Here is a 19,662-nt window from a genome sequence, read left to right as displayed (position 1 = left end):
TTGGGAGACTTAACTCTAAAAGTTAAAGATTTATCACATTCACACAGCACAGAGTGAGCCCATGACTCCTGAAGGGTCTCCTTTTGGCTCCAAAAGTTAAGAGCACAGGACCCAGAGCCCCCGACTGCTGAGACTGCTGACTTATTCTCCTGAATTCTTCTCTGGGTCGATCATCAGCTTCTACCAGGCCCCCGAAGTCCTAGGCTCTGTCTCGCCTTTTCTCTTCTCTTTCCCTACACACTCTGGTGCTTGAACCTCTACTTGGGCCTTTTGCCTGCAACGCCAGCACCTGCTTGAATCCACCTTCCTCTCCACAGCCTGGATCCCCGCCCAGAACACATACTAGCTCCTCTGAAGTCATTATCTCTATTAACCCCAGGCACTTTTGGTCCTAGACCTCCCAGGCCCACATAATGCCAGTCACCACACTCCCCTGAGTACTGAGTTTAAAAATGCAATTTCAAGACTTTACAATCAGAAGTTGAATGTTACACGATAATTCTCCTAAGTTGGTAAACACTGTTTGAATGTCTGAGAGAACTAAAAGAGTTGCAATATTTATGACTTCCAATGTACTAGATTTTCAAAACTTTAAGATCATCCATTGGAAGATTTTGTGTGCCAGAATCATTAGCTTGCTGGATCAAGCGTTTGAGGTCGCTTAGGAAGAAAATTAAATGTGCTAAATTTATCCCTGCAATTTAAGAGAAACGAATAATTCATGTAAATGACACTAATGGCTCAAGGGGTATTTAGTCCTTTCAAGTTGAGTCGATCGAAAACTAATCAAAGTTGTTTCCTCTTATTTTATATAAAATGTACTAAATTTATAAAGAATTGTAACATAAACGTGAAGGCTTTGGGAAACTGGGCTTTTACATGTGTAATTTTAATGACCAAATATTCATTAAAACCCCAGGTGTGTTGTGTTCCTCAAAAGGGAGTGGGCAGCTTCTTAACACTTCAGCGTCCATGATGGCCCCCATAGGGCCTCTACATGGCTGAGTTTCTCCAAGATGGCCATGGTCAAGAAGTTTCCAGCACTAACGGTAGCTTGGTGATGGCTCAGGAAGGCAAAGGGTGGGGCCAATGAGCAGAGAGTTGAGGGTGGAGCACAGGAAGATTGGCCACCCAACCCGACCCCCTCAACCTTGAGGGGGTCTAGAGTGCAGAGAATGGAAAGAGACTTTTGTCAAAAGTGCCCTTTCCACATACACCGAGTCTTGGCGATGTCCTCAGAGTTCCTTTGTGAGTGGGTCCTTCTCTGCTCTCAAGGACACGCATTAGCTCCAGTTGTACAGTGGTGCCAGCCAAGGCTCTATGAGATTCAGTGACATGCTCTCTTAGCCCCTTTGAGCTGCTATAGCAAAAATACCATAGCCTGGGGGACTTAAACAACAAATAATTATTTCACACAGTTCTGGAGTGTGGGAAGTACAAGATCACAGTATTGGCAGATTTGATACCTGGTGAGGTATGCTCTCTGGTTCATAGATGGCCGTCTTCTTGCTGTGCCACATAGTAGATGGGGCAAAGGAACTCTCTGGGGTCTCTATTATAAAGGCATCAATCCCACGCAGAGGGGCTCCACCCTCATGACTCATGACCTCTGAAAGGCCCCACTTCCTCAAACTATCACACTGGGGATTAGGTTTCAACAGATGAATTTCTGAAGGATGTAAACATTCAGTCTATAAGGCACACTCAAGTCCCAGGACAAGGGTGACAGAAACACAGATCTGTGCCTCCTAGCTGCCCTTTCTAATGCCTGCACATCCACCATCTGTAAATATCAAACACAATGTCAATGCAAATACAAACTTTCATGGAGCAGAAAGGTCCCACCTAGCAAACTGAACAAAGCCACAAGCATATAGTCCGCGGATATGCTGAGATAAGGTCCAGAACATACTGGTCATGGCTTTAGTGCCTCTATTCAGTGAATGTGACTACCATCTCTCTCAGTGGATTCCATTTTAATGACACAGCCCTGTCCCCAGCAGGAGACTATCTGGTGAGTGTAAGTAGGGCCCACAGTATTAAAATCACTTTAGGCCTCATAACATCATAGACACTCCAGGATGGTAAGAGTGAAGGTTTTGTTAGTTGATCATGTTAACCAGTATTAATTTTTACCAAAGCACAGCTTCTCTATAGCAATTCAGGACCACCAGCTCCTTCACAGATGAAGCTCTGCTTTTGAGGAGAATGGTGGTATGATGTGGAGGAAAGGGTATTTCACAGATGTTTACTGGAAAAGGATGGAGAAGAGAAAACAAAACAGGAGAGCCATTAACCCTTGTGTTTGTTTGTTTCAGAGCAACTATAATTAGGAGACAAAATAGAAGATCAGTAGATAAGAACCAGTTGTCATTTTACTCCTCTGCCTGTCATGCCTTTTTGCAAATAGCCAGACTCAGTAATTAGGACAAGAATGAATTGGCTTGGTTTGGAGGAAAAGCAGTTTCTTCCCCCATCCAGCTAACCCTTGTCACTTATCTGAATTAAAAACAATAATGTCCTATGTAGGGTTGTCCAGTGTCACAAATAAAATATAGGACACTTAGAAAAACTTGAATTTCAGATAAAAAATAAATAGCCATCTAATAGAGAAGTATATTCTAAATACTGCATGGGATATAATGCGACATTTAGAGCACACTAAAAAATTATTTTTAAATTTTCATTGTTTACGTTAAATTCAAATTTAATAGGGTGTCCTGTACCTTATCTGGCATTCCTAGCTGTATGGCCACTGGGCTTAGATGTACACCTAATAATATATATTTTTTGAATTAGCATTAATAGAAAAAAAATCACAAACATGTATTATAGGCATAGTCTTCTCTAGCTACCATTTCATACTTGGATAAAGAGAACGTTCCCAACCTTATAGTTGTTATCCTAGAGAAATGGAGGAATTTGCCCAGGGTCACCCCTTCGATATGCAATGGAGCTAGGATCCAGACCTGGGCCTGCAGGAGTCTAAAGCCTGCTCTTCGTCATGACCCTGCATCACCTCTCAAACTCTGAGTTGATAACACAGGCAACCATTGCTTTTACTCTTATTATTATCTTGGTAAAATACACACAATGTAAAATTTATCATCTTACCTATGTTTAGGGTGCAGTTGAGTTGTGTTGAATACATTCATATTGTCATGCAACTGAATTTCAGAATTCTTTTTATCTTGCAAAATGAAAACTCTGTACCCATGAAATGACTCCCTATTCCCCCTCCCACAGCCCCTGGCAGCCACCAGTCTACTTTGTCTCCATGAAGATTACTGTTCTAGTTCACTCATATAAGCAGAGTCATGCAGTATTTATCTATTTATGACTGGTTTATTTCACCTAGCGTGATGTCCCCACAGTTCCTCCATGTTGTAGCAGGTATCAGAATTTGTGTCCTTTTTAAGACCGTATAAGATTCCATTGTATGCCTATACATTTTATTTATCTTTTCATTTGTCAGGGAACACTTTGCTTCCACCAAATGCTTTTATTAACATGGGTGTGTACAAGTATCTGTTTGAGACCTTGTTTTCAATTCTTTGGGGGTATATACTCAGAAGTGAAACTGCTGAATCATATGGTAGTTCTATTTTAATTTTGAGGAACTGCCATAGTGTTTTTCACAGCTGTTGCACCATTTGACATTCCCACCAAGAGTGTGCAAGAGTCTCAATTTCTCCACATCCTCAATGTCACTTATTTTCTGGAGTTTTTTGTTTGTTTGTTTTTGGTAGTAGCTATTATAGAGAATGTGAGGAATCACTGCTTTTTATATCCATGATAAAGCCAAATAAAAACTATTATAGTTCGATTTATTATTTTTTTTTACTGATTTAACTATTTCATTGAAATCTGCAGACTGTTTTACCAAGTTACTCTCTTTGCTACCATAATTAATGCTAACATCAGTTACTTATTGATAATAATGACTGGTATGCACTGAGCACCTGCTGGAAGCAGGAATTGCCTGAGTGCTACACAACCACTCGCTTGTCCAGGCCTCACACCACCACCACAAAGTGGATACTTTCTTTATTGTTCCCATCTGACAAGTGAGAAAAAGATGCTTAGAGAAAGGTTAAGTGTCTTGTCCAATGTTATAAAGCTTTCAAAGCTCATAAACCCAGGTAATCTGACTCCTACTTATGCCCCTATCTTTTGGTGGATCTTGAGAAGAAAAACATCTTCCAAATCAAATGGACCTATTTGAGGGAAAATTAAAAATTTGTTGGGGCACCTGGGTGATTCAGTCGGCTGAATGTCTGACTCTTGGTTTAGGCTCAGGTCAGGACCTCAGGATTGTGAGGTTGAGCCCCACGTGGTACTCAGCTCAAAGTCTGCTTGTCCCCTTCCCTCTCTCTCTGCTCACTCCCACTTGTGCTCACACATGTGTGCATACATACACACTCTATCAAATAAATAAATACATCAATTTTTTAAATTTCTCGAATCTTGTGATTTTTAAATAGGACACTTCAAAATACTTTAAAGCTTCTTTAAAAAAAATCTTTATTGAGATATAATTCACCTACCATAAAATTCACCCATTTAAAGTGTACAACTCAATGGTTTTTAGTGTGTTCATAGATTAGGGAACCATCATCACAGTCAATTTTAGAACCCTTTTATCACCTCAAGAAGAAACATTGGGGGACATAATCCAAGATGGCAGCATAGGAAGACCCTGAACTCACCTCCTCCCATGGAAAGACTGAATGTACACCCACATATAGAGCAATTCTTCCTAAAGAAGAAGTGATTTAACCGCTTCTGCACAACAAATAGAGCAAAACTACATAGAGAAGGGTAGGAGAGAGGGAGACATTCTAAGGAAAGCCCACCCTCAACATGGTGATCTGCAATAAGGAGGGATATCAATGAGGGGCTCAGAGGCTCAGACTCCCCCTGCCCCAGGCACAATGAAAAACAGCAGCTAAAAAGTAACCAGAGTATAAGTGAAGGAAATCTATTTACTAACCCCAGAGTGTCAACCAGATAGGTTGGGAACTGCTGGGACTCTCTCCAAGGTTGGAAGTGCCCATGAGTACCATTTTTTACATTTCCCCTCCACATTGATAGCACAAGGTGGAAGCAGAGTCCAGACACTCTCACCAGCCTGCTAAGGCTGTCCTACCTGGTCACACCACTTCTAACCATCCCCCCAGGTGGCCCAGTGAGGCATTTCCTGCCCTAGGATTCCATCGCCCACACCTGCCCCAGCTCCAGCCATCCTACCAGCGTAGCCCCGGTGTGGCATGCCCTGGGACTGCTTGTTCTGTGCTTGCCCTTGCTCTAACCATCCCACCAGGCAACCCCAGACTCCCTAGACCATGTTTATACCAGCTCCAGCCAAATTGCCAAGGTGGCCCTGGGAGCCCCTGGCTTGTGCCTGCTCCAACCCCAGTTATCCTGCCAAGGCAACCCTGACACAACATGCCCAGGGACCCTCTAGCTCACATTTGCTCTAGCTCCAGATGGCCTGCTAAAGCTGCCAGGCACATGCAGTCTACACAAGAGGTGCTCTACACAAGGGCACTCCTTTAAGACCCAGAGAAGTAGATGTCCCATCTAATTAATAGAAACAAATACAGAAAGTCAAAGAAGAAGAAGGAGGAGGAGGAGAAGGAGACAGAAGAATATGCTCCAAATGAAAGAACAAAATAAAACCCAGGAACAAACTCTAATGAAATGGAAATAATTTACATGACAAAATTCAAAATAACAATTATGAAGACTTCACTAAATTTAGGAGAAGAATGGAAAAACACAGTAAGAACTTCAAGAAAGGGTTATAAAACATAAGAAAGAGTCAATCAGTGCTGAAGAATCCAATACTGAAATGAAAAATACACTGAAGGGAATCAACAGAAGCTTAGATGATACAAAAGAATGGATCAGCATTCTAGAAGACAGAACAGTAGAAATCAACCAACCAGAACCTCAAAAAGGAAAAAGAACTTAAAATGTGAGAATGGTTTAAGGGGCCCCTGGAACATCAAACATACTAACATTTAAGGGTTCCAGAAGGAGAAGAAAAAGACAAAGGGGCAGAAAACATTATTTGAAGAAATAATGGCTGAAATTTTCCCTAATGAGGAAAGAAAACAGACATTCAGGTCCAGGAATCAGAGTCTCAAACAAGATTAACCCAAAGAGATCTACACCAAGACATGTTATAATTAGCATGGCAAAAATTAGAAAGAAACTTACATAGTCACAAACAGAATTTCAAATAGTACAAACAAGAGAAATCCCATAAAACTATTAGCCAACTTCAGTAGAAATTTTGCAGGCCAGAAGAGAGTGGCAAAGATACATTTATTTAAAGTGCCAAAAAAGGGAAAAGCTTACAACCAAGAATTCTCTACTTGACAAAGTTATCATTAAGAATTAAAGGCGAGATAAAGAATTCCCCAGACAAGCAAAACCTAAAGGAGTTCATCATCACTAAATTGGCCTTGCAAGAAGTGTTAAAGCATCTTCTTTAAGACCCAGAGAAGTAGATGTCCTACCTAGAGATAAGAAAAAAGTCCTACCTAGAGATAAGAAAATATGTGAAAAAAGTCCTACCTAGAGATAAGAAAATATGTGAAAGAAAAAAATGTTATCGATAAAGACAAATATATACTAAAGACAGTGGATCTGTCACTTAAACAGCTAGTAATGAAGGTTAAAAGACAAACATAATAAAATTAACTTTATCTATGATAAGTGGTTAAGGAATACATAACATAAAAAGATGTAAAATATGACAGAAAACAAAAGGTGGGGTGGGGTGGAGTAATAATGTAGTGCTTTTAGAATGCATTCAAACTTACATTACTATTAGCTTAAAATAGATTGTTATGTACATATAGGTCAGTATATGAACCTAATGGTAACCACAAACCAAAACTTACAAAAAGTACACAAAAATAGAGAGGAACCCGAATATAACACTAGAGAGAACCATCAAACCACAAAGGACAATACTGAAAGAAGAAGAAAGGAACAGAGAAGCTGTACAAGGCAACCAGAACACATTTAACAAAGTAAAAATAAGTACATACCTATCAATAATCACTTTAAATGTAAATGTACAAAATGCTCCAATCAAAAGATACAAGTCAGCTGAATGGGTTAAAAAAAATAAGACCCGGCAGCCTGGGTGGCTCAGCGGTTTAGCGCCACCTTCGGCCCAGGGTGTGGTCCTGGAGACCCGGGATTGAGTCCCATGTCAGGCTCCCTGCATGGAGCCTGCTTCTCCCTCTGCCTATGTCTCTGCCTCTCTCTCTCTCCCTCTGTGTCTCATGAATAAGTAAATTAAAAATTTTTTTAAAGACCCATTTATATGTTGCCTATGGGCGATTCATTTCACATCTAAAGACACACACAACCTGAGAGTGGAGGTATGGAAAAAGATTTCCATGCAAATAGAAATGAAAAGAAAGCTGGAGTAGGAATACTCATATCAGACAAAATAGCCTTTAAAACAAACACTTAACAAAAGACAAAAAGACATTATATAATGATAAAGGGTCAATCCAAGAAGAGATAACATTTGTGAATATTTAAATACCCAACAAAAGTGTACCTAAATAAATAAAGAAAATAATAACAGACATAAAAGGAGAAGAGGACAATAATATAATAATAGTAGGGGATTTAAATACCCCACTTATAGATAGATCATCCAGACAGAAAATCAATGAGGAAACAATGGTTTTGAATGACACATTAGACCAGATGGTCATAACAGATACATACAGAGCATTCCATCCAAAAACTGCTGACTACATATTCTTTTCAAGTGTGCTCGGAACATTATCCAGGGCAGATCACGCATTAGGCCACAAAACAAGTTTTGATACATTCAAGAAGATTGCAATCATATTTAGCTTCATTTTTTACCACAAAATTATGAAAATAGAAATCAATTCCAAGGAGATAAATGGAAAAAACATGAGCACATGGAGACAAAACGAGATGCCAGTAAACATCAATGGGTCAATAAAGAAATCAAAGAAGAAAGTAAAAGAAATCTCAAGACAAATGAAAATAGAAAAACAATTTTCCAAAATCTATGGGAAACAGCCAAAGCATTAAGATTTGTTTTATTTATCCTGGGTAAGGGGGCAAAGGGAGAAAGAAAGAGTCTCAGCATGGAGCCCAACAGGAGGCCCAAACCCATGTCCCCATCATCATGACCTGAGCCAAAACCAAGAGTCGGACATTTAACTGAGTGTTCCAGCCAGATGCCCCTGGCCAAAGCATTTCTAAGAGGAAAGTCCATAGCCATACATGTCTACCTAAAGAAACAAGAAAAATCTCAAATAAACAATCTAACTTTATACCTAAAGGAACTAGAAAAATGCTGCTGGGAAAACTAAGCACTTAGATGCAAAAGAATAAAACTGGGCCACCATCTTACACCATTTACAAAAATAAATTCAAAGTGATTAAAGACTTGAATGTAAAAATTAAATCCAGGGCAGCCCAGGTGGCTCAGCGGTTTAGCACCACCTTCAGCCCAGGGCATGATCTTGGAGACCCAGGATCGAGTCCCAAGTCAGACTCCCTGCATGGAGCCTGCTTCTCCCTCTGCCTGTGTCTCTGCCTCTCTCTCTCTCTCTTTCTCTGTGTATTCTCATGAATAAATAAATAAAATCTCTTTAAAAAAATTAAATCCATAAAACCCCTAGAAGCAAACACAAGTAAATAAGCTCTTTGACATCTTAGTAACACTGTTTTGTGTCTTTTCAGGCAAGGGCAACAAAAGCTAAAATAAACAAATGAGACCACATCAAGCTAAAAAACTTTTGCACAGCAAAGGAAAGCTTTGATAAAACAAAAAGGCAACCTACTGAATGGGAGAAGGCACACACCTGATAAGTGGTTAATACTCAAAATATATAATGAATGTATATAATGTAATATCGAAAAAACAAACAACCTAATTAAAAAATGGGCCGAGCACTGAAACAGACATTTTTTTCCCCAAAGAAGACATACAGATGGCCAACAGCCAGAAGAAAAGATGCTCAGCATCACTGATTATCTGAGAAATACAAATCAAAATCAAAACCACAATAAGATATCTATCACCTCACACCTGTCAGATCAGCTGTTATCAAAAAAAACAAAAAAATAACAAGTGTTGGTGAGGATGTGGAGAAAAGGGAGCCCTTGTGCACTGTTAGTGGGAATGTAAATTGTTACAGCCACTGTGGAAAACAGTATGGAGATTCCTCAAAAAAATTAAAAATAGAGCTATCAGATCATCCAGCAGTCCCACTTCTGGGTATTTATCTGAGGAAAACAAAAACACCAATTTGACAAGACAAATGGACCCCATGTTCATTGCAGAATTATTCATGGAAGCAAGCTAAACGTCCATTGATAGACATGTGGATAAAGATGATGTGGTCTGTGTGTGTGTTTATATTTATTCGTTTGTTTATTTGTTTATTTATTTTTACTTACATATAATATTAATCAGCCATAAAAAAGAATGAAATCTTGCCATTTGTGACAACATATTTGGACCTAGAGGGTTTTATGCTAAGTGAAATAAGTCAGATAGAGAAAGATAAATACTATATGATTTCACTTATATGTGGAATCTAAAAAACAAGTCAGGGGCTTCTGAGTGGTTCAGTCAGTTAAGGGTCTGCCTCTTGGTTTCAGCTCAGGTCATAATCTTGATCATGAGATCAATGTCACATTGGGCTCAGTGCTGAGTGTAGAACCTGCTTAAGATTCTCTCCCTCTCCCTCTGCCCTGCCCCCACCCCTGTTTGTGTGTGCTGTTAAAAACAACTAAATAAAAAACAAAACAAAACAAACCAGTAATACCAAAAAAACAGACTCCTAGATACAGAAACCAAACTGTTGGTGACCAGAGGCGGATGGGTTGGGCGGGGGGGTGAAATAGGTGAAGGAGATTAAGAAGTACAAACTTCCAACTATAAAATAAACAAGTTATGGGGATCTGATGTACAACATGGGGAAGATATAGTCAATAATACTGTAATCTTTGTACGATGACATATGATAACTAGACTTTATTATGGGGATCATTTCAGAATATATAAAAGCATTGAATACCGTGATGTCCACTTGAAACTAAGAAGATATTTTATGTCAGTTATATCTGAATTTAAGGAAAAAAAATGTTTATACTCTTTAGCCATCACCTCTTATCCCTTATCTCCATCCCACTTTCCACCCCAGCCCTAAGCAACCACTCACTACTCTACTGTCTCTATTTTTCTATTCTGGATTTCCAAATGGATAAGATCATACGCTACATGGTCTTCTGTGACTGGTTGCTTGCACATAGGCCTAATGTTTTCAAGGTTTATCCATGCTGTAGCATGTAGCAATGCTTCATTTTTTTATGGCCAAATAAAATTCCATTTATGAATACACCACATTTTGTTTATCCATTTGTTCATTGACTTTCATCTACCTTTTGGCTATTACAAATAATGCTGCTATAAATATTTGTGTATAGATTTTTGTGCAGACATACTTTTTCATTTCTCTTGGATATATACCTAGGAGTGGAATTGCTGGATTATATGGTAACTCTATATTTAATCACTTGGAGAATTGTCAGACTGTTTTCTAAAGCAGCTGAAACATTTTATATTCCCACTAGCAGTATATAAGGCTTCTGTTTTTCCCAATCCTTGCCAGCACTTGTTGTTATCTGACTTTTTAATTCTAGTCAGCCTATGCGGTCTGAAGCAGGATTTCATGGTGATGATTTGCATTTCTCTGATGACTAATGATGTTGAGCATATTTTCTTATGCTTATTAACAATTTGTAGATCTTCTTAAAGAAATGTCTATTCAGGGATCCCTGGGTGGCGCAGCGGTTTGGCGCCTGCCTTTGGCCCAGGGCGCGATCCTGGAGACCCGGGATCGAATCCCACATCAGGCTCCCGGTGCATGGAGCCTGCTTCTCCCTCTGCCTGTGTCTCTGCCTCTCTCTCTCTCTCTCTCTCTCTCTCTCTGTGACTATCATAAATAAATTTAAAAAAATTAAAAAAAAAAGAAATGTCTATTCAGATCTTTGCCCATTTTTAAATTGAGCTATTTGCCTTTTTAATATTGAGTTATGAGCTATTTACATATTCTAGATACAACTCCCTTATCAGATGTATAATTTTCAGATATCTTCTTCCATTCTAGGGATTATCTTTTCATTTCTTGATGGTGTCGTCTGAAGCATAAAAGTTTTTAATTTTGATGAAGTTCAACTTACCTATTTTTTTCTTTTGTTGCTCACACTTTTGGTGTCATAAATAAGAATTTTTTGCCAAATCCAAGGTCATAAAGACTTACTTTAAGAACTTTATAGTTTAGCTCTTACATGTAGGTCTTTGATCCAGTTCAGTTTAATTTTTGTATATGGTGTGAAGTAAAAGTCCAACTTCTTTTGCATTTTGGCTCTCCCCACACCGTTTGTTGAAAAGATTGTTCTTTCCCCATTGAATGGACTTGATATCCTTGTTTAATATCAGCTGACCATAGATACATGGACTATCTCTGGATTCTTGATTCTATTCTGTTGATCCATATGTCTATATTTGTACCAATACCACACTGTCTTGATTTCTGTTGCTTTGTAGTAAACTTTGAAATCAGGAGGTATGAGTCTTTTTACTTTGTTCTTCCTTTCCAGGATTGTTGACTGTGGTGGGTCTCTTGGAATTTCCTATAAATTTTAGGATCAGCTTATTGTTTTTTACAAAGACAGCTGGGATTTGGAGAGAGATGGCTTTGAATCTACAGATTAGCTTGAGGAGTATTGTCATCATCAATAACAGTAAGTCCTCCCATCCATGGACATGAGGTGTTTTCTATTTATTTAGATCTTTAACTTCTTTTGATAATGTTTTGTAACTTTCAGAGCATAAGTTTCTCACTTCTTCTGTTAAACTTCTCCCTAAGTATTTTATTCTTTTTAACGTTATTCTGAATTAAATTGTTCTCTTAATTGCATTTTTGGACTTTTTTGTTTAGTACAAGTACATATGTATGTAATTGCATTTTGTGCATTGAACTTATATCCCGAAACCTTGTTGAACTCATGCACTGGTCCTAACAGGATTTTTTAAAGTGGAATCTTCAGGATGAGAACTTTAAAACTTCTTGATTTTGTGGGAGAATCACTGATCTCATGAGATTTGCTTTCAGAGAATAATTATTACCTCAGTAGACCATAGATGAGATCCAAAATCAAATTAAGAAAGTTAAAAAAATCTGAAAACCACCAACAAGAATTCTAAGGTAGAAGTTAATAGGCCATTATGGTGGAGTCTCTCATTTTCAGTAATATTAGGATTACAGATGCCAGTTGGTTAGCAAAGGAAAATGCTTCAGAGCAAGACAATCCAATACAGCTTTCAGTGATGGAAATGTATTATGTCTGTATTGTCCAAAACAGTAGTTCCTGGCCACATGTAGATATTTAAGTTTAAAGTAATTAAAATTAAATAAAAATTGAATTTAAAATAATAATTTTAAAGTAATAATAATTTAAATAAAATTTATTATTATTTTTAAAGATTTTATTTATTCATGAGAGACACAGAGATAGAGAGGCAGAGACTTAGGCAGAGGGAGAAGCAGGCTCCATGCAGGGAGCCTGACATGGGACTCGATCCTAGGACTGCAGGATCACGCCCGAGGCCGAAGGCAGGTGCTCAACCGCTGAGCCACCCAGGCATCCCTAAATAAAATTTAAATTTCCATACCACAGTCACACTGGCCACATCTCAAGTGCTCAATGGCCAGTCATATGGTATTAGGTAGCACAGATATAGAATATTTCCATCATCACACATAGTTTCATCAGATAATTCTGCTCTCAAGTCTCCAGGAAAGAAACCACTGGGTTGGAGGGACATGAGAGGAGGAAATGGTATTTTCATTCTTCAGTGATTCACAAAAAGAGCCAATTCAGTATACTAGGTGATCTATAACTCTTACAGATATATTAGAAGAAAAGGAGATTCGCAAATAATGCTCTGCCCTGTGCTCTTTAAGAAAAGCAAAAATGTTGAAGAGACTGTCTTTCTTCCAATGGATAGTCCACATGCAGAAGAATGAAACTAGACCACTCTCTTTCACCATACACAAAGATACTCAAAATGAATGAAAGATCTAAATGTGAGACAAGATTCCATCAAAATCCTAGAGGAGAACACAGGCAACACCCTTTTTGAACTCAGCCACAGTAACTTCTTGCAAGATACATCCACGAAGGCAAAAGAAACAAAAGCAAAAATGAACTATTGGGACTTTATCAAGATAAGAAGCTTTTGCACAGCAAAGGATACAGTCAACAAAACTAAAAGACAACCTACAGAATGGGAGAAGATATTTGCAAATGACATATCAGATAAAGGGCTAGTTTCCAAGATCTATAAAGAACTTCTTAAACTCAACACCAAGGAACAAACAATCCAATCATGAAATGAGCAAAAGACATGAAGAGAAATCTCACAGAGGAAGACACAGACATGGCCAACATGCACATGAGAAAATGCTCCGCATCACTTGCCATCAGGGAAATACAAATCAAAACCACAAGGAGATACCACCTCACACCAGTGAGAATGGGGAAAATTAACAAGGCAGGAAACCACAAATGTTGGAGAGGATGCGGAGAAAAGGGAACCCTCTTACACTGTTGGTGGGAATGTGAACTGGTGCAGCCACTCTGGAAAACTGTGTGGAGGTTCCTCAAAGAGTTAAAAATAGACCTGCCCTACGACCCAGCAATTGCACTGCTGGGGATTTACCCCAAAGGTTCAGATGCAATGAAACGCCGGGACACCTGCACCCCGATGTTTATAGCAGCAATGGCCACAATAGCCAAAGTGTGGAAGGAGCCTCGGTGTCCATCGAAAGATGAATGGATAAAGAAGATGTGGTTTATGTATACAATGGAATATTACTCAGCTATTAGAAATGACAAATACCCACCATTTGCTTCAACGTGGATGGAACTGGAGGGTATTATGCTGAGTGAAATAAGTCAATTGGAGAAGGACAAACATTATATGGTCTCATTCATTTGGGGAATATAAATAATAGTGAAAGGGAATAGAGAGGAAGGGAGAAGAAATGGGTAGGAAATATCAGAAAGGGAGACAGAACATGGATGACTCCTAACTCTGGGAAACGAACTAGGGGTGGTGGAAGGGGAGGAGGGCGGGGGGTGGGGATGAATGGGTGACGGGCACTGAGGGGGGCACTTGACGGGATGAGCACTGGGTGTTATTCTGTATGTTGGTAAATTGAACACCAATAAAAAATAAATTTATTATATAAAAAAATAGAGTTTTTCTAATGTAAAATAAAAAAGAAAAGCAAAAATTGAACAGAGAAAACAAAAAGGAATTTATATTCCAGAGAATCATGATTTTGCAAACCTAGTGTTAATTTTAAAGAAAAACAGTTTCGGGTCAAAAACCATGGTGTTTCAACACTTCTCTATGAAACCTTGCAGATTCTCTCTGCCTCTGGCTACAGTGCTTGAGACCTGTGTTCAAGTTCAAACTCTACGCTTACAGGTGTTACCTTGGGCAAGCTACTTAACCTGTGTCGAGTTTCTCTCTTCTGTAAAATGAGAAAAAGCATTTAAAGCACTTAGATGTGCATCTAGCAAATAGCCGGCACTACATACCTATTAGTTATTATTATTCCTAGATAGTGAGACAATATTGTAGAGGAGATTAGTTTGTACTTAAAACCCTTGAAATGACTTCTCATTGCTTATAGAGTGAAACCCAAGGTTCTCTCCTTTGTTCCCAAAGGGCACAAGTCTGGTCTGTATTTTCTACTCAAGTTTTCTCTCTCAGAGGTTCACCTGGGATTCTCAGCTTTATTAACACCATGCAGCCTGTAGTTTTTCCAGAGACTATGCCATTTTAGATTTCCATGACTTGTTCACCATTCCTTCTGCCTGGAAGCGCTCTATAGTCTTCTTAGCCCGGTTAACGTGCTGATTCTTTAAGCCTCAAAGACAGTGGGTTAGGAGACTCTGGTGGACTCATTCCTTCCCCACCTGCTGTTTTATTTTGAAATTATCTGGTTAGGTGTCTGTCTCCATCAACAAGTAGAAAACACTAATACTGTTTCCTCTCTCCTGTTGTAAAGCACTGGATAGAAGAGGTTTGATTAAATTAATTCCTTTCAGATTAAACAAAAACTTATTTAACAGTCAATAGCCTAAAGTTTAGCCTATGCTCCTTTTCCTATAGCACCAGTCTTTCTGATACAGAAATCCACATGCAAAAGTCTCCTCTCATATAAGGAACAAGGAGCTCTTGCTGTCCTGTCTGAACACGTAGGGGACACTACGACAAGTAGAGAATTAGCCCCTTGTCCAGTGCAGTAATACCATCTAGACTAGAAAATTTCTACCAGAAGTACTTAAGAGTCCTGCTATTTAAAGTCAATCTGGGTAATATAAAGTGAAACTGGTTAAAGAGATAAGCTTCTTAGAAAAGGTTCATTTAAGGGGACACTTTAATGCTGGAAATAGAAATTGCCAGCTATACGGAAAGACAAAGCTGTATGGAGAGACATTCTGGGGCCCCTGGAACCTTTAGCATCCTCTGAATACAGAAATTCATATTTTTCCAGGATGGACATCAGTGGGTCAGTTTATATCTAATACTGTATCGGATGAGTAATATCTAATATTATATTGGATCATGTATTCTGATGAAGACAATTCAGGAGTTTGGTCCCACAGATTGTTGAGGTTACTTCATAATAACTACAGCTACATGGCACCCAACCTCTGGGGTTTTTCCAATATACAGCATAAGATAATCAGGAACGACAAGCATGGGCCATGTTGGATAAAGATGCGTGATTATTCCCCATCACACTCCTCAGGCTCATTCAGCTCTGTATCTGTAATGACTAATATGGTGCTTGGCCCAGAGAAAGAACCCAGAACTTCTTGTTGAGCGGGAGAAGGAGGAAGGCCAGGGAAAAAAGGAGAGGAATAAAATGGAACAAAGAATGGTCCCAGGCCCCATAGGGCCCAGAGATGGCCATTACCCAAGGACTTCCAGGGACACTTAGGAACGGTAAATGGTCTCTTTCATGCCAACCAACTATAAATGAAGTCCTCTAAGGCCAAAAGCACAATAGTTGAATTAACTCAGTTTTACCAAGAGCCCTGTTCTTCAATTTGACCATCTCTTTAGCAGTTACATAGACTAGTATGTATTTTATCAGCTATAGGAGCAAGTAACACTGTAATAATCTTGAAAGTTGTCATACTAACCCTTTCCCAATTGTTCATAGCTTTCTAAAATTTCAGTGTTTGGGCTATTTCAGTGCTTTCTCTATTTGCTATCAGTCCAAATGTAACTTTTGGAAGTTGGAGGAAAAACTCTCACATTATTTCTAATTTGATAAAAATTAAATTCTCCTCATTTCCCCCTTATGGTAACACACAAAATAAGAGTAATATACAGAACCAAGTATCTTCTCAAGGTAAAACAATAAGAATTTGGAGTTCAAGTTAGGAAATACTGATTAGTCTCTTTTTCTAATAAAAAATAACATTGTTTTAAAGATTTATTTATTTGAGAGAGAGAGAAAGCATGTGCAAAAGCGGTGGTGGGGGAAGGGTCAGAGGGGAGAGGAAGAGAGAGAGAATCTCAAGCAGACTCCCTGCTGAGTGTGGAACCCCATGGGGGGATCAGTCTCACCTCTCTGAGATCATGACCTGAACTGAAGAGTCAGATGCTTAACCAACTGAGCCACCCAGGCGCCCCCCGAAATAACATTTCTGATACAAGTTTTACTTTGCCTTTTTACATAGGCATAGTGACATTTTACCTTGAAACAACCCAAAGCTCCAGTGCTAAATTATGTTTTCCTTCAAGGAGGATATAATTTCACATTCAACCAGCACAGCAATTTCAGGCTTACCAATTAGGTCTGTAGAAGGAATTATCATTCTTCTAGTTATGATCCTTCTTGCCTCACAGGAACTGCAGAATGAAATGGAAGGATCCATAGAAAGGTTGGGGAGGCAATCTACCAGAGTAAAGGAAACTGGATGCTAAATTTTGAAAGCACCATTAATAGTTGCTGTGCTTTGCATTCATAATTAGTATTCCTGCTTGGAGAGGAGGTATTTCCAAACTTGGACTTTGCATTGATTAAATCTGGAGTGTCATTTTGCCTCTTAATCTCTGTTGGGGCTGGCACAGAGTTTGTTCTTTTTATGGCTGGCTCCAGTGAACAATAAAAGTAACCGTTTGAAAAGTCAAATAACAGGAGTAGTTTTTAAGAGACTAGCAGCCAAACTGATTCACCAAGCTGGCCCCCTTCCCAGGAATAAAAATAATGCTAGGTAGTTGTAGTAGCTGTTATCCCGAGTGAGAGCAGGATGATGATACCCAGGATTCGCAACTGCATGGCTGGGCGGGCGGGTTAGAGAATATGTCTAGGACCAGAGCACTAATGGAGGTAACCGGGCTGCAGCAAGCCCTGCATTAAGTTGGTACATTCAAAGTTGCCATAGAAACCTTCACTGAATGTCCTCACTTCTGCAGGATTGATTTGATGTTTAAATGTTAATATGCCTTCTTACACTTAATGATATGTGAAATAAAAAGCAGAGAAACATGGAAGGAAGAAAGCAGGGTCTGATGTCTGAAATACTTGAGCATCGAGTGGTTTTCCAATACTAAGTTATCCTTTTAAACCAGTGCCCGAAGAAGGGGTGGCGTGGGGAGTGGTGGCTGGGAGCTGTTTATGGGAGTCTTTATGCCTCTGCGTCCAATGCCGCACTCTGAAAGGCACTGCTGCAATTCAGCTAACCCAGCTTGTACTTGCAGCCAAATGAAATGCAAAGTTGCCTTTCAATAGCAAACCTCGAGGAGAAATGCCAGTTTACAAGCGTGAGAAGTTTCAGCTACTGTAATTCCATATATTCCGCTTTTACACCGCTCAATGTCCATGAGAAAACATTTGGAGGCTCTGTAAATCCGGTTACATTATCAATTAATCTATAGTATGTTTTAAATAAATATTTCTATTAAATGTAACAAAAACCAGCATTTGTATTGCTTGCACCTAAATTATCATCATCACTGCAAAGCAGATGCGGAACGCAAAGACGAGGCAAACAATCGGCACTGTAATTTGCTCAGTAACATTGTTTTAGATCTAATTAGTGCTTATGCAGATCCTTTACAAAAATGTGAAAACTGCACCAGGATGTAATTGTTTAATGAATTTAGTGCAAAGCACATCTGCATAAATTCCATTTTAGCTGGAAAAACTAAGTTCAACTGCTATTTGCTCCAGAGCCAAAACATTGTGAATTGTACCCACTGTGCTTTAGCCCTGCTCTGCTGGCTTGGATATTTCAAATAAATACTACAAAGTTAAAGCCTCCAGCTGCAGACCAACCCATCTGTAGATGTTTGTTATATTTGGCAGTATTGTAGAATGATTGTGCCTTCCTGCTGGAAAAAAGGGGGGGGGGTAAAAAAACAAGGTTCTGTCAGCAAAAAAAGTAAAAGTTTGAAATATGCATCACCCGACAAAAGTGAAGTTTTGAATCTGAGTCTAGTTTATCTAGCAGTGAATTTTAAGCACTTGTTCGCATAGAGCCCACCATGTAAACCTAAAGATATCCTTTTTCTCCGTTCTCCCCAAACATTTCATTTCGGTCAAAATCACAGAAAAATTGAATTGGACGGAAGTTCGAAGGAGATGGAACTTGAGCTTTTCCTCAAGGTTTCAGGGCTTTCACTAGACACTTCTTGCGATCAGTGTTTAAATATAAACATTCATCGCTTCTCCAAAAAGAGACGAGTTAGTCACGGGTGTTTACATGATTGGCTGGAAAGGTAACAACACTTTCGCAGTGTTTGCCTTTGGGTTTTGTTTTTCTGTGTTGCCTTCTGCCTTTTTTGGGTGCAGCACAAATAAATGCATTGCCGAACCAGAGCTGTTTGTTCTAGTAAACGCCTCGGGTACACACAGGAGGGGAGAGGGGGAAAGGGAGGGGGTGGACGGCAGGATGGAGATGTTTGTGCCTGAGTCGAAAGAATTTTGTAAAACTCTAAACTGCAAATCTCATGTTTCCATCGTTCATCGTTCTAAATGCTCCTATTTAGGCTGAAACATCCTTAAAAGCATGTGGTCCGTGTTCCGATTGAATGAGACGTGTGCGGTTTCTGTTGGTTCCTATTGCAGATCCGGTCTCAGACCATTTTGGGTTAAGGTTCCTGGGAAACAGATTGGGAGGCAGAGCTACACTGGCAAGAAGTTTACAAAGCTGGAGGGGTGAGGGATGGGGGTGCCGCGGACCCGCCCATGACGGGGAGAGGGGACCAGGACTGGGCACCGTCAGTGCTGTTACCACAGGGCTTTGGCCACCCACACAGGTGTCCAGGGCTGGTGTCTCTTTTCAGAGCTGGATGGGATGAGGCAAAAGCTCCAGGTCTTTTCAGCCCCACATCAAGGAGACATTAGATGCAGGGGCTCCCAGGGCAGGACCCTGGCCTGAGAGGGCAGCTCCCTTTGGCCCCAGATGTGGGGGTGCAGCTAGAGAAGTTCTGCAGCCAGAGCTGCTGGAGGTGAGGTGATGACCACCTGGGTCAGGATG

At 39.6% G+C, this 19,662-nt stretch overlaps 1 long non-coding RNA gene across 4 annotated transcripts in view; it reads right to left on the bottom strand.

Annotated features, from left to right (window-relative positions):
• Window positions 1-19,662, bottom strand: part of LOC112648746 (uncharacterized) — a 50,241-nt gene that overhangs the window by 22,315 nt on the left and 8,264 nt on the right. The window contains exon 4 of one of the 4 annotated variants that reach the window (XR_004817458.2): window positions 18,522-19,282. The exons of the other annotated variants lie outside the window; for them this stretch is intronic. This is a non-coding gene — a long non-coding RNA (uncharacterized LOC112648746). Of the gene's footprint in view, window positions 1-18,521; window positions 19,283-19,662 lie in introns of those variants that run through there. 4 annotated transcript variants of the gene reach the window in all.

The sequence above is a fragment of the Canis lupus genome, chromosome 7, assembly GCF_003254725.2.
Source record: "Canis lupus dingo isolate Sandy chromosome 7, ASM325472v2, whole genome shotgun sequence".
Lineage (NCBI taxonomy): Eukaryota > Metazoa > Chordata > Mammalia > Carnivora > Canidae > Canis > Canis lupus.
This window is presented reverse-complemented; position numbering and strand designations above follow the sequence as displayed.